Below are 14920 nucleotides of genomic sequence, written 5' to 3' on the forward strand. Positions count from 1 at the left end.
TCTTCTTTGATGGTCAGCTTTGCTTTCTGGACTATCTTTACTTTTTGAGATGTTTCTAATGTCTGTTGTATGGTCTAAATGCATAAAATATCTCCCAAGCTGCAGAACACAGTTATTCAGAATTTTATTTGACCACTGGGTTGGGTCAGCATGGGATAATGGGATAAACCCGCAGAACCCTGCTTCATGAGACCTGCCACCCATGTCCCTTTCAGAAGCACTGTTCTTGACCTTCCTGTTACCCAAGCCTAACCCAAGCCTCTCTGGTGGCCCAAGAGGAATCTATTCTAATCTCCTGGACAGTCTGTGGTCACAAACCTTCTTGGTCACCACCTTTTGTGCCCTTGTCTCTGCCTCCCTGATATTGTCCATCATCTTGATTTTCTGGAGAGCTCAGGTTGTTTCCAGAGTATGTGGAGTGGCCTGTCTGGCTTGTTGTGGGTGTAGCTAGAGGTTAAGATACAGCCAGGAGATGAAACAGAAACCCTCAGCTGTGTCAGTGTAGCAGGCTGCTGGCATCCACACATGTAACTAGCATCTCATTTCATCTACACTAGAAGGAAAATAAACATTTGTATGAAAATAAAAGCCTAGGAAACAGTCAGCCCTACTCGCTCCTGTATTTCTACCTCCTTTTCTAACTAAATTTCCCCATAGCTCTTTAGAATCAATCCAGATTGCTCCGAAGTCCTATTATTATCACAGAATCTTCTCAGCAGGAAAACAAAAACAAAACAAGCAGCTATTCCAAATGGTAAATTATCTATGCACCACGTTACACCCCAAGTTTGGGGTCTTAAGGTGCCCATCTTGCATGCAGTCCTGCTACCCGTAGCATCTCACATTGGCTTGGATATATGGCAGGTAGGTCCTAGCTCAAGCTTCACCACTAAGCAGTAGTGACACCCAGATCTTGCCGGGGAGAACATAATCATTGAACAGTCCTGGTTGTCGGTTTCCCTGTGCATAGAGTAAAGGAGTGGGACTAGTTTGTTCTCCAAGATTCTAGAAGATTGTCATGAAAGTTGGGTCATCTTATCTGCCTTCTTCTGATGCTAAATCCATCTTGTCAAGCACAAAATAAGTTTAGTTTATAAACTTAAAAACTAGGAAATAGGCAAGCATAAGGAAGCCTCCCCCCCCCCCCCCGAACAGGCCAGAAAGCACAGTTCCCATGTTGTGCTACTCAGGGCCCAAACACTCTCTGTTCAAGGTCAGCTTGACAGCGATTGTCCAGGAAAGGGACCCACCCTGCCAGTGGTTAGAAGACTGACCACAATACTATCACAAAGTCTGTATCCTACAACCCTCCTGACTGTTGACTCCATTATTTTCTTGATTTGGCCTTAAGTAGACCTAGGTGTTCAGAAACAGAGTTTTTTGGCAATTTTACCCAGTTGACAAATTTGCAAATCTCACAGAATCAGAATTCAGGTTTGCCCCAAAAGTTGCTTAGCTGTTTTTCAGGATATCTGAAGAGATCTAAGGGGAGATGGGAAAAGAAATATAGTGACAGAAGGGGGGATCCAAGATGCCATTGAGAAGGCTCCAGGGAAGAGATCTGCATACAGTGGAGACTTTCTAAATGCTAGGACCATTTCCAAAGTATTTCATGGGAATACTTCTGATGCCCTCTGCCAACCAAAACAGAATATGATATGCTCCTATTTTTTCTGTTTAATATCAAAATGACCTTCAGTAGAACTCTTTAGTAGAACACTTTAATTGTTCTTGCATTAAAATCTCTGAAGCCAGGAGTGTTTGAATTTGGCCTTCACCTGGTATCACAGAAAGACAAGCGGCATATTAGCTGTATATTAGGTTCTTCTTAATCCCCATATTGTGTCAAATTTAGTCCAGTTACCAAATCTACAAAAACATCATTCACACTGCAACAACAAAAAGAAATCTGGGTACTCTGAAGTGGACTACTCATTTCTGACAACTTTTGTTTCTTTTGAGCAAAGTATGTGTTTTGAGCAAAGCTTCTCTCATAATCTGTAATATAAACAGAGGAAAATTGTCAATATCTCCTAGATGTATTGCACACCCCTTCATTGTTTTGAGTATGGAATGACAGTTCTCCACGTGATGCTCTTTTCCTCTAAAGATCAGCTGTTCTTCTTGTCCCCACCCAGTCACAGAGCCATTGCCAGGGTTCCCTTCAGTCTTTCTCAAACAATATCTAGATGCAGTTTGGTACTCTTGGATTTTGAGTTTCAGGAACACAGTTCATGGACCTGTTTTAGCTCTTTTTTAAGGCTAGCAGGGCTGTGGGGGGAAGAGCTAGGCAGAGCCCTCACTGGTCTCTTGTCATTTCATGTGAGTATCCAATAAAGCTTTATTGAGCACCTGTGTGCTGATAGTTAACCCTTTGTAGGACTTAAACAGGACCCAGAAAATGAAAGCGAAAACATTCTCATACTGACCCCATTGCATATGAACCCCGCTTCTCCCCGTACTACACTCAAAGTGTTATTTTTTCCAAGTTTAAAGCAACTAATAGCTTTCAGAGGGCAATACAGGAACCATTCAGTAACTGGGATGACCTCTGATGGAAGGAGAAACACCTTGATGGCATGGCCTTTGTGGGAGGCACTACTAACTAGTACTTGGAGAATGACACCATTGAAACCATACATGCAATTTCTTTCAACGGTCTCAGCAGGAAATTGCACTGAGATATTATTAGAAAAACAAACAACAGCATGCTAAGCCCGTCTTTCTAGAGATGCTCATTTTTAAAGTTCTGCTTTCTTCCAAGGTAACTAGGGACAGGAGCTGGAGAGTCCACACTGGAGTGGACCGTGCTGAGGTTTTATCTTCTCTCCAGAGCTGAGTCAGCAAACCCTACAACTGCAGCCACTCCCAGGCCTCCACCTCCCAGAGTGTTTCCTTTCTGATTTTGAAGATTTGTGACTGAGTCGTACTGTCTTTGTAGACATCCTAGAGCAATTTCCCTCCTCTCTACCCTTAGCTGATAAGCCAGCTAGAAAAGAGGCTCTGAAAGCCAGTAGTGGGGCATTCAGCTTTCAATTAAAACTGGTGTGTGGTGTTGCAATGTGTCTTGAAGCTGCAAATGACATTTGGGGTCCCGGGGCCTATGGGATGGTAGAATAGAGAGAGGGTGACTGGGGTTGACACTCTACCCCCTCTGAGAGCCCCCTGGCCTTTTTTCCCCCTCTAGCCCTCTCCCACTGACCTCCCCAGGGTGGCACCCACTCACTTCTTTTCTGTCCCTTCTGTTCTTCTTCCTTCTTTCCTCCTCTTATCTCCTCTGATTCTAGGAGTATATGAAAGCAAGACCAAGCTATACTAGGGCACTTGGGACTAAAGGAAGTGCCAATCACCCCTGTCATGAGGTCAGAGCGTGGAGGTGGAGAGCAGGAGTGGGTGAGGGGTGTGAGCACTGGGCTGCTGGTTTTGACAGCTATTCCCAACTCAGTGCCTGAGCTCTCATAGCATGGGCATGACTGGCACGGAATCAGAACAGCCCACCTCTGGGCAGAAATCTCAGCATTTGACTGGTGAGAGATGAGAATGCTCTCAAGCAGGGTCTGGGGATTCCATGACCAGCAAAGGTAGATAGTGCGCTCCATGTCCGCAGAGCATCCCATGTATGCTGAAGGCCTTTTGCTCAGATTTAAATGCTGAAACTGCAGAAATTGCTGATCTCGGCCTACCCTGCCATGGTCATGCTCCCTTTAGACCCCAGAGGGCCCAGGACTAGGAGGAGAAAAGCAGTCTTCAGCCCCTTATGCACACTCAGCAGATTGACTCAAACTAGGGATCCCAGCAGCAGGGGTGTGGTCCTAAGCAGTGACTAGCCAGCCTGCCCACAGGGTCTAGAGCCATCTAAAGCCAGTGGTGAGCTGGAACATGTTCGTATCAGTTCATCAAAGCCAACTGTTAAAGTTTCAAGAATTCTGAGAGTCAGTTGAGAAACATAGCCATTAATGAAAATTAAATATAATTAAGACAATTATCTTTAAAAACAAAGGTAATATATATTAAAAACTCATTACTTTCTACTTACTTTACTATATTTTACTATCATCTATGCCCTTGAGGTAATATATGCCTATTATATCTGTATGGTAGAATACTGATAATGGTATTCTACTGCACACATCTTCGCAAGTGAGATTACATCTGTAGCTTGAGATCAGCCATGATGGTAAATTTACACCATGGAAATCAACAGGCGCTACACGTCATACTTCTTCCCAAATGGCTACTAAACATTTACCAGCATACCACTATCTAATTCCTGAAGAATTATCTGGCCTCCCTCCCCCTGCATAGACCCCAGCTATACCTCATTGAATTCCCAGGGTTTGTGGATCAGCATTTCCAAGGAAGGAAAGACTTACCAAGCATATCTTCATGTGGTACGCGAAGGATTTCCTTCTGTATTTGTATTGACTAAGAATAGCACACAGTGTAGAGATGGGTGTTGTTCCTTCAGAGAGAATGTACAGTAAATAGGCTATTTATGCTATGCAAACAAAAATGAACTAATTTGCGTTACAAAGTGTAACCCTTCTGACACCCACATAGTCATCCGAGAAGGAAGCTCCTTCCTTGCCTTTCACATTCACCAGGCCTGCCTAAATACCACTTGACTGATTGGCTTAATTTCATTCCCACCACTATTTTTATTTATGTATTCTACTGACTCTATGTCCTAAGTCAGTCAGAAGAGAAAAGAGATGTTCTTCCTTGATATATACTTTCTTGGCATTCAAAACATGGTTACACATCTCACCTTGACCCAAGAATATAGTGAATGGACCACGTGTCCTTTGTTAATATCTAGCTCCCATAAATAAAATCCTAGAAACATTTTATCTTTCAGGTGATCTTCTATTTTGAACATATGTAAACCTACAATCTACTCTTTCTCAACAAGATCTTGGCAATGGTCCTGTCCTTGGAGTTGGTATTTGAGTTTGCTTTCTTTTTTTCTGTTTTTAATGCTCTATAAGATGTCTTGTTGTGTGTTCCCCAGGTACCCCTTCTGTATTGTGTGTGTATATATATATATATATCTATGTGCTGCATGTGTGAACCCCAATACATTCTGTTTCAGGTTTCTGGAGCTTTCCTCTTTAAGTACACCTGGTCCTGTCATGACTCAACTCATCTTTCTGGTGTGCTCCTCTGTGTCTGATTTCCAAATGCCAAAACATTTGACCAAGTGTGTTTTCCCAGATACCCCGAGACAACCGTGCGTATTCTTGTGAAAGGGCATGCTCCGTGTGGGACGGCTCGTGTACAGCGTAAATCTATCAAACATGGAAGCGTATATACATTTATATGCCAGATAACTAACATTCATGTAATGGCTGCAAAGATATTTAATGTACATCCGATTAATAAAAGAGCATTTTTGCTCCATTATATTCAAATAAAGATTGCCGTGTGACTGACTTCCTTTCTAAGCATGAATTGACCCTTTAAAAATAAGCACTTTTTTATGTCCTTGGGTATAGAGAAAAGCCTTTTCTCTGATCCAGGCTTACTTGAATTGTTTCTGAGGGCTGGTGTCATTTGCACTGATGTGTGGCTGATTTTACAGGAACACTTTTCCATTGTTAGCTGGGACCAGTGGGAAGAGAATGTAGGAAAGAGTGGCAGAGCAGATGCTGATTTTTTTTTCTTGCCTCAGAGCAGAAATAGCAAACAGATTTTTATGTATTACTCCAATTGATTGGTAGTGACTGCTTAGAACAGTGGTTGAGAAGAGCAAAGAGAACAGTTGCTATATTTTATGGCATCCACATTGGAGGCGGAAACAAAGGCTGCAATGCCACATATTTGCTATCCCCAAAAGAGTCCTTGTAACTGCATTTAACTGAAGACCCAATTACCTTACTAACAAAGGGGGTGGGACTGTTCCCAGACTTGGTCCTGGTGTGACTTGGTAACATCACTGGAGACAAAGGTTCCTTCGGTCTTTTAGATCAGTCATCCTCAGCATACTGGTTTTTTCCCCCTCTTGTCCCTTGTGGGCCTAAGATGGTGGCAGCAACTCTAAGCATCACATCTACACACAAAAATCTAAGAGCCATAAGGAGAGTGTCCCATTTTTGATTCTTCAAGATGAAGGGGAACATTCCCAAAATCCTCCAGCAGACTCCTCCTGTGTCTCATGGCTAGATTTGCATCCTTCACCTGCCCCTAATCCAGTCACAAGCAAGAGGAAGAGAGTTACCATGACTGACCCAGACTAATCAAGATCCACCTCTCCTCATAGAGCTTGGAAGGAACTCGGTCTCCCCTTAAGCACATGGCCCCTGACTGGGGTTTTGTGAGCAAGGAAGAAGGCAGATAGCTATTGGATAGGCAAGCAACAGGGATCCGTGAGCTCTAAAACAATGCTAGCTAATATGTAGCCACACATATTTAAACTTGAAATATAACTAAAATTAAAGCAAGAATTCAGTTCCTCAGTCACACTTAGCTACATGTGACTAGTGGCTACCCTGTGGGACAGCACAAATATAGAACCAAAAGTACTATTGGCCAGTGCTCCCTTAAAGGTTGTGTGTCAGGCCCCTCTGAGCACTGTTTCTTCTCCTGGGCCAGCTCTCACTTCTTCCAGCTTCTCCCTCCAGGCCAGATCCTCCGTCTGTGCTGTAGCTGCATTGATCCCTCTTTTCTAATACCCAGTCCCCCACCCTGTGCAGGTCTTAACCCTTCCTCCAGTCCCCCACTGCTGCAGATCCATGCCCTGTGCTGCATTTAGAAAAAACTGTGTCAGTTTATGTTCCTTTCTCTCCTGTTTCATGAGGAGGATCTTGCATGAGGGACAAGCAAACTCTGCAGACTACAACTCCTGGCAGGACCTGGGATGCTGCAAGCAAAGGCACTCACAGAGGACACAGGCGTGCAGGTGAGTCTGGTGCAACTCACTGTGAGTCCTGAGGGAAACATCAGTAGGCCTGGTCCGGGCTGGTGTTTGCAAAAGTCCAAACACGAAACTTCTGGCAATCGGTGTGATAAAACAAGGCACCATGGGACTTGAAGGTGTATCTTTTCCTGCTTACTGCTGTCTGATGTGATGAGGTTGCTCTTATTATCTACAGTGTTTGCTTGGGTTGCCATGACAAAGTACCACAGACTGTGGCTTAAACAATAGAAATGACTCTGCTCACGACTCTGGAAGCTAGAAGCCTGAAAGGGTCATCGGGGTTGGGTTCCTCTGAGTCCTCTCTCCTTGGCTTGTCAATGGCCATCTTCTCTCTGTGTCCTCATGTGGTCTTCTCTCTTTATGTGTCTGTGTCCTAATCTTTTCTTCTTATAAGGACACCAATCGTGTTAGATTAGGGCCCACCCTTATGACCTCTTTTTGACTTGATTACCTCTGTACAGACCCTGTCTCCAAACACAATAACATTCTGAGGTGCTGGGGGTTAGGACTTCAACATATGAATTTGGAGAAGAGGCAACCTGGTTCATAACATTATCCCAAATGCTACGTATGTTATTGTATCTGTGTATAGAATTTTATTGTGTGTGTGGATTATGGGTAGGATGTGAGTGAATGTGCCTATCGTGACCCAGGAGGGTGACATGGTGGTACATGTATTCATGCTCAGCTATGCAACTCAGTCAGAGGGGAAGATAAAGAGAGAGGTGAGGAATAAGCCTCAGACCCTGTGCTCATAAGCCAGAACCAGATAACTCAGAGAGCAGGGAGGGGAGACCCCAGGAGTCCAGCAGGTTGTTCTTACACCCGTGGTTATTTGCCTCCTTCTGTCCCTCTGGTTATTAGAATTCCAGATGAGACCTTGCCCTCTGTGTACAGTAATTTTTTTTGAATTTATGTAAAGACGAGTCTCGCCAAGTTGCCCAGGCTGGTCTCGAACCTGTGGTCTCAGGAAATCCACTTGCCTCGGCCTCCCAAAGTGCTGGGATTACAGGCTGAGCCACCAAGCCTGGCTTCAGTAATTTAAAAAAAAAATCCTGGAATCATTATTCTCCCTGCACTACAACCTCTGAGCAAAGCAGTCCCCTCTGTGAGTTTGTCCCCAGGGGCAAAATTTGAGTAATCAGCCTGAGTTCTGGTAGCTGCGAGGTGAGCCAGGGACCACAGCGTTCCTGGGATAAGACCATGTCACCTGCTACTACTGCAATCCCTTTGTACAAGGGAAGAACAAATGCATTAACATCTCCTGTAATTTGCAGTCCAGACACCAGGTGGAGAAGTGGAAACCATGAAAGGAGGAAAATTCTTTTTTTTTTTTTTTTTGAGTTGGAGTCTCATTCTATCTCCCAGGCTGCAGTGCAGTGACACGCTCACCCCAACGTCGACCTGCTGGGCTCCGGAGATCCTTCCGTCTCAGCCTTCCAAGTAGCTGGAACTATAGAAGCGCGCTACCACGCCTGGCTAATTTTTTATTTTATTGTAGAGATGAGGTCTCGCCAAGTTGCCTGGGCTGGTCTCGAACCCACGGGCTCAGGCAATCCACTCTCCTTGGCCTCCCAAAGTGCTGGGATGACAGGCTGAGTCACTGAGCCTGGCCGAAGAAAATTCTTGAAGGAAGCCAGGCTCCAGCCCTGTGGTCCCCAGAACTGACTCCCTGGAGCCAGAAGGAAAGAGGCTGAGTGATCTGGGATCAGGAGAACACAGCACGCTCCAGCCCTGACCCCAAGTGCACCACCGGCCCCCAGCCGTATTTCTGCATCCTCTGCTCAAGGGACCCAGAAAGGCCGAGTGGACAGCACCCACACAGCCCCACCCCTCACATCTGCACCGTCACTCCTAAAGCATCCTCTGGACTGAGATTTCCAAGGAAACCTCGTCAGCAAGTTCAGGTTTGGGTGGGGCTGTAAGGAAAGCCACCACACATTACAAAGGGCTAAGGGATGTCCAGGTTGTCCCCACCCCTCTTGGTCTTTGCAAGCATTGGACACATCCAACCCTCTCTCGGGGGCTTTGCTGTGCCACTGCCCCACTTCAGCCACTCACCTACAGTACAGGCCACCCTCAGCACTTTCTAAAGTTCTGCAGGCTCAGGTTTTTGCACTCTTCAGTTCTTCCACACTGAAGACTGGAACCTTCAAAGGCAGAGCATCGCCATTGCTAACAGAGTGAGTTTGGGCAGTCACTTAGTTTCTGCGGGCTTCTCTTTAAGAAAAATGACACAAAATTGCAAACACAGGCCTGACTTAGTAGCTCACGCCTGTAATTCCAACACTTTGGGAGGCCGAGGCAGGAGGATTGTTTAAGGCCAGTAGTTCAAGACCAGCCTGGGCAACACAGCATGACTCTGCCTCTACAAAAAAATTAAAAATTACAAATACAAAATTAACTGCAAAAGTAATTATTTACAACGAGAAAAGAGATTCCCACAAGTTACACATTTTTACAAGCTGATAAATATTACTAACCGTAAAGAAACACAGAAAAATAACAACCTTTTAAATTAATTAACTGCCTGACACTTTTCTATATGTCTGGCTCCAGGTTTTTGATTGCCTCTTCACATGGCAACAGTTTTGTGGTATCACTGCCTACAGAGAACGTGGAGGGTAAAAGTCGATGGTGATCACTAGCCGGTGTTTTTAAGCCTCCTTATTTCTCTGCTTCCCACAAACTCTCTATGTTGAAGTCACAGACCACATTCTTTTCTGCAGTCCAGCCTTGGGCTCTGCACATCATGTCAGGACACAGGTGTGTGGGCTCAGTGGGCAGCAGGGTGTTCCTGCAGCCACCCTTCAGTGGCCAGCAATAACTCAGCACTCTCGGAAGGACTGCAAGCCACACTAACGTATCCCACCAGCATCAGACGGGATGTAGCCCCCGTCCAAACTCCTCTTAGCTGATTCCCAAAATGCCCAGCTCCACCCAACACTGGGGGAGGTTGGAGAAAGGGAACTCAGTTTTAACTAAGTGAGGTTAAAGCACCTCAGAAAAGACCTGGTCAGATGGGGGGAGGGTTGGGGCCTAAGCGCGTTAGCTTCATGGTAAACACCCCTCTGAGTGTTGGAGTTGGACACCTGGTTTGGAGTCGTGGCTCTGCCCTTCAGCTGCTGTGTGGGCCTTGAGGAAGTGAAAACCAGGCCTTCTGAGCACTCGTCTCTGCCACCATGTGTAGAAATGATGACAGTTTGTGATTCACTGGGCTCTGTAAGGATTGAGGAAATGCATAAAGGCTGAGCAACGTGCCTGGCACACCAGCTCTCAGAAGCTGGTAACCACTGTGACCAGCACTCACTGTGAGGTTGTTGAGATGCAGTGATCTTGGAAGTCAGATCCCATTGGGCTGCTCCGTGAGGTGGGGGAGTCCAGGCATTCTCACAAGACTCCTTGCAGGACAGGATCATTCCTGGCTTCTATTATCATAGGCATGCATGGCAGGCACCTGGGCCTGTGGTGACCCTGGCAACAACTCCAAGTGACTCACCCACATCCCCACCCCTGCTGTGGTTCCACTTCCCACAAAAGCAGCCTGTTCGGTGCCCTCCTGAGTACACAGATGTCCATCTCCACGGGAGGCCTCTGGCAGCCAGAGAGATGAGGAAGGGGATAAGGGAGGGGAGGTGGTCAGAAACACACAGGGACCTTACCCACCCCCGTGACCGTGAGCAATAGTGCAGGGCCTGGCGGACCTGGCACTGCTTGTCAAAGCTGCCCCTTCCCCTGCTGCCCCAGGCCTTGCCACTCATCCTGCCAGATCAGAGAAGTGCCAGACACAGAATGTTTGTCCAGAGCTCCAAATCTTTCCCAGGTGCAGCCTCAGGAATCGCACCAGGAGAACGAGTCCTGCTTCCTCAGGACTAAAAACCAAACAAGAGTGCAACTGTTCACAGCGGACCAAATTAACAAAAGGGGGGTGGAAGAATGACTCATTTACAGGGATAAACACAAAGCCATGCTTAGTGATCTCTGCACACTGGAAGGCACCCGGGAAGCCAACGGTGATACGTCTGGAGCCCAGCACGGTGCCAGGTCCCATGGGGCACACTCGAGGTGGTAGAGGAGGAGCAGCACCAGGAGTTGGGAACTCTGTCTACAGACTCAGCAGACCTGAGTTGACGGCCCAAGTTATCCATTTGTAAGCTGTGTGGTCCAGGACAAGTTCATTAGCCTCTCTGAACCTCAATTCCTCATCTGTAAAATAAGGATACTTACATCCCTGTTTGAAAGGATTGAATGATATAACACAAGTGCTTAACAAACACACTCCCTTTTCTATTCTATGCATTTAAGATATTGAACATGGTGTTTTGATATAAACAGAACACATTCTCTAAATGATGTCTTTTGATGTAGTCTAAATAATTACCATTTCATTTTATTTCATGTTATTTTATTTTATTTTTGAGTTGGAGTCTTACTCTGTTGCCCAGGCTGGATTACAGTGGCAAAATCACGGTTCACTGCAGCCTCAACCTCCTGGGCTCAGGCAATCCTTCTGTTTCAGCCTCCCAAGTAGCTGGGACTACAGGCGTTCACTACCACACCCAGATACTTTTTTTACTTTTTTGTAAAGATGAGGTCTTGCTGTGTGGTCTAGGCAGATCTCGAATCCCTGGGCTCAAGCAATCCTCCCTCTCAGCCTCCACAAAGTGCTGGGATTGCTGTCTTGAGCCACTGCACCTGGCCTAAGCTTTCCATTTAGGGTAGTGCTTTAAGGATCGTAGAAAAAAAATTTTGTCTACCTGAAAGTCAGAAAGACACTCTTCTCACCTAGCAACTTAATTGTTTTTCATTTTACGTTTAGATTTAGATCTACATTCAGCTGGGATTCCTTTTTGTGTATCCTTAGTATTCATCAGAAGTCAAAAGACACCATTAGCGGAGTAAAAAGGCAAGCCTCAGAGTTGGAGAAGATACTGGAATCACCAACTAAAGATTTTACTCAGAACAGATGAAGAATTCCTACAAATCAATAAGGAAAAGACACACAACCAAAGAGAAAAAGAGCAAAGACTTAAACAGAAACTTCACACAAAATAATGTGCAGAAGAACACGCCAATTAAACATATGATAAAGTGCTCAATTTCATTGTTATTAAAGAAATGCAAATAGACTGGGCGTGGCGGCTCAAGCCTGAAATTCCAGCACTTTAGGAGGCTGAGGCAAGAGGATTGTCTGAGTCCAGGGGTTTGAGACCAGCCTGGGCAACTTGGTGAGACCTCGTCTCTACAATAAATCAGAAAAAATTAGCCAGGCTCAGTAGTGCATACCTGTAGAGCCTGTAGTTCTGGCTACTTGGAAGGGTGAGGCAGGATTACCTGAGCCCAGAGAGTCGACACTGGGGTGGCTGTGAGCATGCCATTGCACTCCAACCTGGGCAACAGAGTGATACTTTGACTCAAAAAGAAAGAAAGAAAAGAAATGTAAACAAAACCATACTATAATACCACTAGACATCCCCAGAATGGCTAAAATTTAAGGCTGACAATCACAAGAGTTGACAAAGAGCTCTCATCAAGGAACTCCCAGTGCTGGTGGGAGGGTAGTTTAGGTCTGACCACTTTGGAAGAAGGTTTGGAAAAATATGCTATAGCGGAAGGTGTACATATCTTACGGTGTGGCAATCCTCTCCTTGCTATGAGTGCAATAGACATGTTTGCATATGTGTACCTGAAGAAATGTACAATCATGTTGGTAGCAGCCAATGTCAAACATGAGACATGGTAAAGAAACACCACCTTCACCAGGTCACCCTACTCACCCACTGATCAACCAACACCCCCATCTTTTTTCTGGCCTTCACACTTCCTCCTGAGCTATAAGTTCTTTCTTCTTCCTGTTTGCCAGCATTTTTATGATTCCTTCTAAAGTAGATTTCACTCAACTTCCTAAAAAAGTCTGATTTTAAATGCCAAGTTCACTAAAGAAAATTCAGAAAAGTCAACTTGTCCTTAATTTGTTACAAGGGAAACAAATCTCTGTAGGAGAGGGTCATTCTCCTTTCCTATAATGTCGTATAATATAATGGCTGCTATCGGTTGAGCTTCATCTATGCGACTTAGCATTTTACATATATTCTTTTTGTTATTTAAAAATGATTGAATCATGTATTATATTTGTAGTTAAAGTTATTAATTAAAAATTAACTATTTGCAATGTATTACATTTTACTTTGTTCTTAAGTAACTAGGATAAATTATTTAATTAAAATTTTATAGCTATGTCAGTATATTATCCTTATTTACAGATGAGGAAACGGAGACTCACGGAAGTTAAGTAACTTGCCCAAAAACGCACACCTAGTTAGTGATGAGCAAAATTCAGACCCGGATTGGTCTTATTCTAAGCCACACAGTCTTAACCACTAGGCTAGATAGAGTGCCTGTATACTCAGGACTGACCGAGCACAGATGACATTTTCTTAGTATTCTCCCTTTTGACATTTCAGACAACAGAGGAAAAGGTTGATGCTAAAAGTAGAAGGAAGAGCATCAGCATTCTGGCATTTTAGAATGAATGTGTTCAAGGGTAAGTGTGTTTGCCATGTGCCAGTTCTCCTCCCAGGCACCACACAAGCAGTGGCTTAGGAAGGCAGACTCAGTCCCTGCTCTCACAGAGCTTCCGCCCAGAAGGGTCTCCAAAGAGGCAAATATGCATTCATTTCAGACATGCATTCGGTCGTACTATATGCCTGGCACTGTGCTGGGTGCTGGGACATGCAGGGTGGAGAAACAGATCCAGTTACTCCTCTCTCAGCTTATACTTTAACCTGGGAGACAGACAAGTAAACAGGCAAGGACAATATGACACATGTTATTATGGAAGTAGTTTAGGCCTTATCAGAACTCCTAGAAGTAGGCCGTCCCAAAATGAGGGTTAGGGAAGGTTCCTTGGATGAAGAACATCACCCTTCTCTGCCCATACTCTGGGAGTGAGACAGAGAAACTGCTGAAGCCATCTTGACTTGTCCAGGCTGTCTGGTGATTTCCTAAGTACTCTTTAATCTGCCCACCAACTGAATGATAATGTGCCAGGTACTGTTCTAGTGATTTACACATTTCTCAATTCATCCTCACAGCAACCCTCTCCGGGCACATTTGTTTACAGAAGAACCTACAGTCCAGGGAGAAGAAATCAGCTACCCAATGTCACATAGCTGGTCGGGGGAAGCGCCGAGCTTGGCACCCAAGCAGAAGGCTCCAGCATCTGCATCCCTCAGTCGTCCTCAATTGCCCCTCTATGTAGAAAGCCCCAAAATACTGACTGTATGACCTCACTGCTCAGAACTTTGACTGCCCCAAAGTTCATATTTTATCACAGTATGCATTGGGATGTAGCCAGACATGTGCTGGTAAATATCTAGCAACCATACCATGGTTGATTTCAAACTACCAATGTGATATCACTGAATGTGGAGTTGGGTGGAGAGAACAGTCGATCATTCTGTAGCATTTCTATCAAATAGATACAACAAATGTAAATAACCTCAAGAACATAGATAATGATACCGGCAGTAAAATAATCAGGACCTTACATGTTCTGAGGCTTTCTTATCTTTGCTTTTAATATAATTTGTTTTAAGTTGATATAATTTAACTTTTGACAATGACTGTATTGAACTATGACTTGCAAAATTCCTGAAAATTTAGCAATCGGCTCTTATGAGTCGGTAAAACATCCAGTATTCCACTGGATCTAGCCCCGGGTCCCCTGTTTGGCTTGATTCTAACCTCTAATTACCTGGCTTTGCTTCCTTTGCAACCTGCGGTTCCCTCTTAAGTTGCCACCAAAGAGAGAGGTATCAGTAAGTACTAGACCCTGCTGTGGCAGTCACTGTAGTCAGCACTTTACTGATGTTATTCATTTCACCCTCACATTAATCTCATGGGAAAGAAAGTAATACCTATTCTTATTTTGTGCTTTTTGTCATTGTAGCTCCAAGGCCTTGGACCATGCCTTCCACATCACAGACATACAATTTGTATTTG

This window comes from Carlito syrichta, unplaced genomic scaffold (genome assembly GCF_000164805.1).
Source record: "Carlito syrichta isolate Samal-C Ts95f unplaced genomic scaffold, Tarsius_syrichta-2.0.1 Scaffold289542, whole genome shotgun sequence".
In the NCBI taxonomy this organism is placed as follows: Eukaryota; Metazoa; Chordata; class Mammalia; order Primates; family Tarsiidae; genus Carlito; species Carlito syrichta.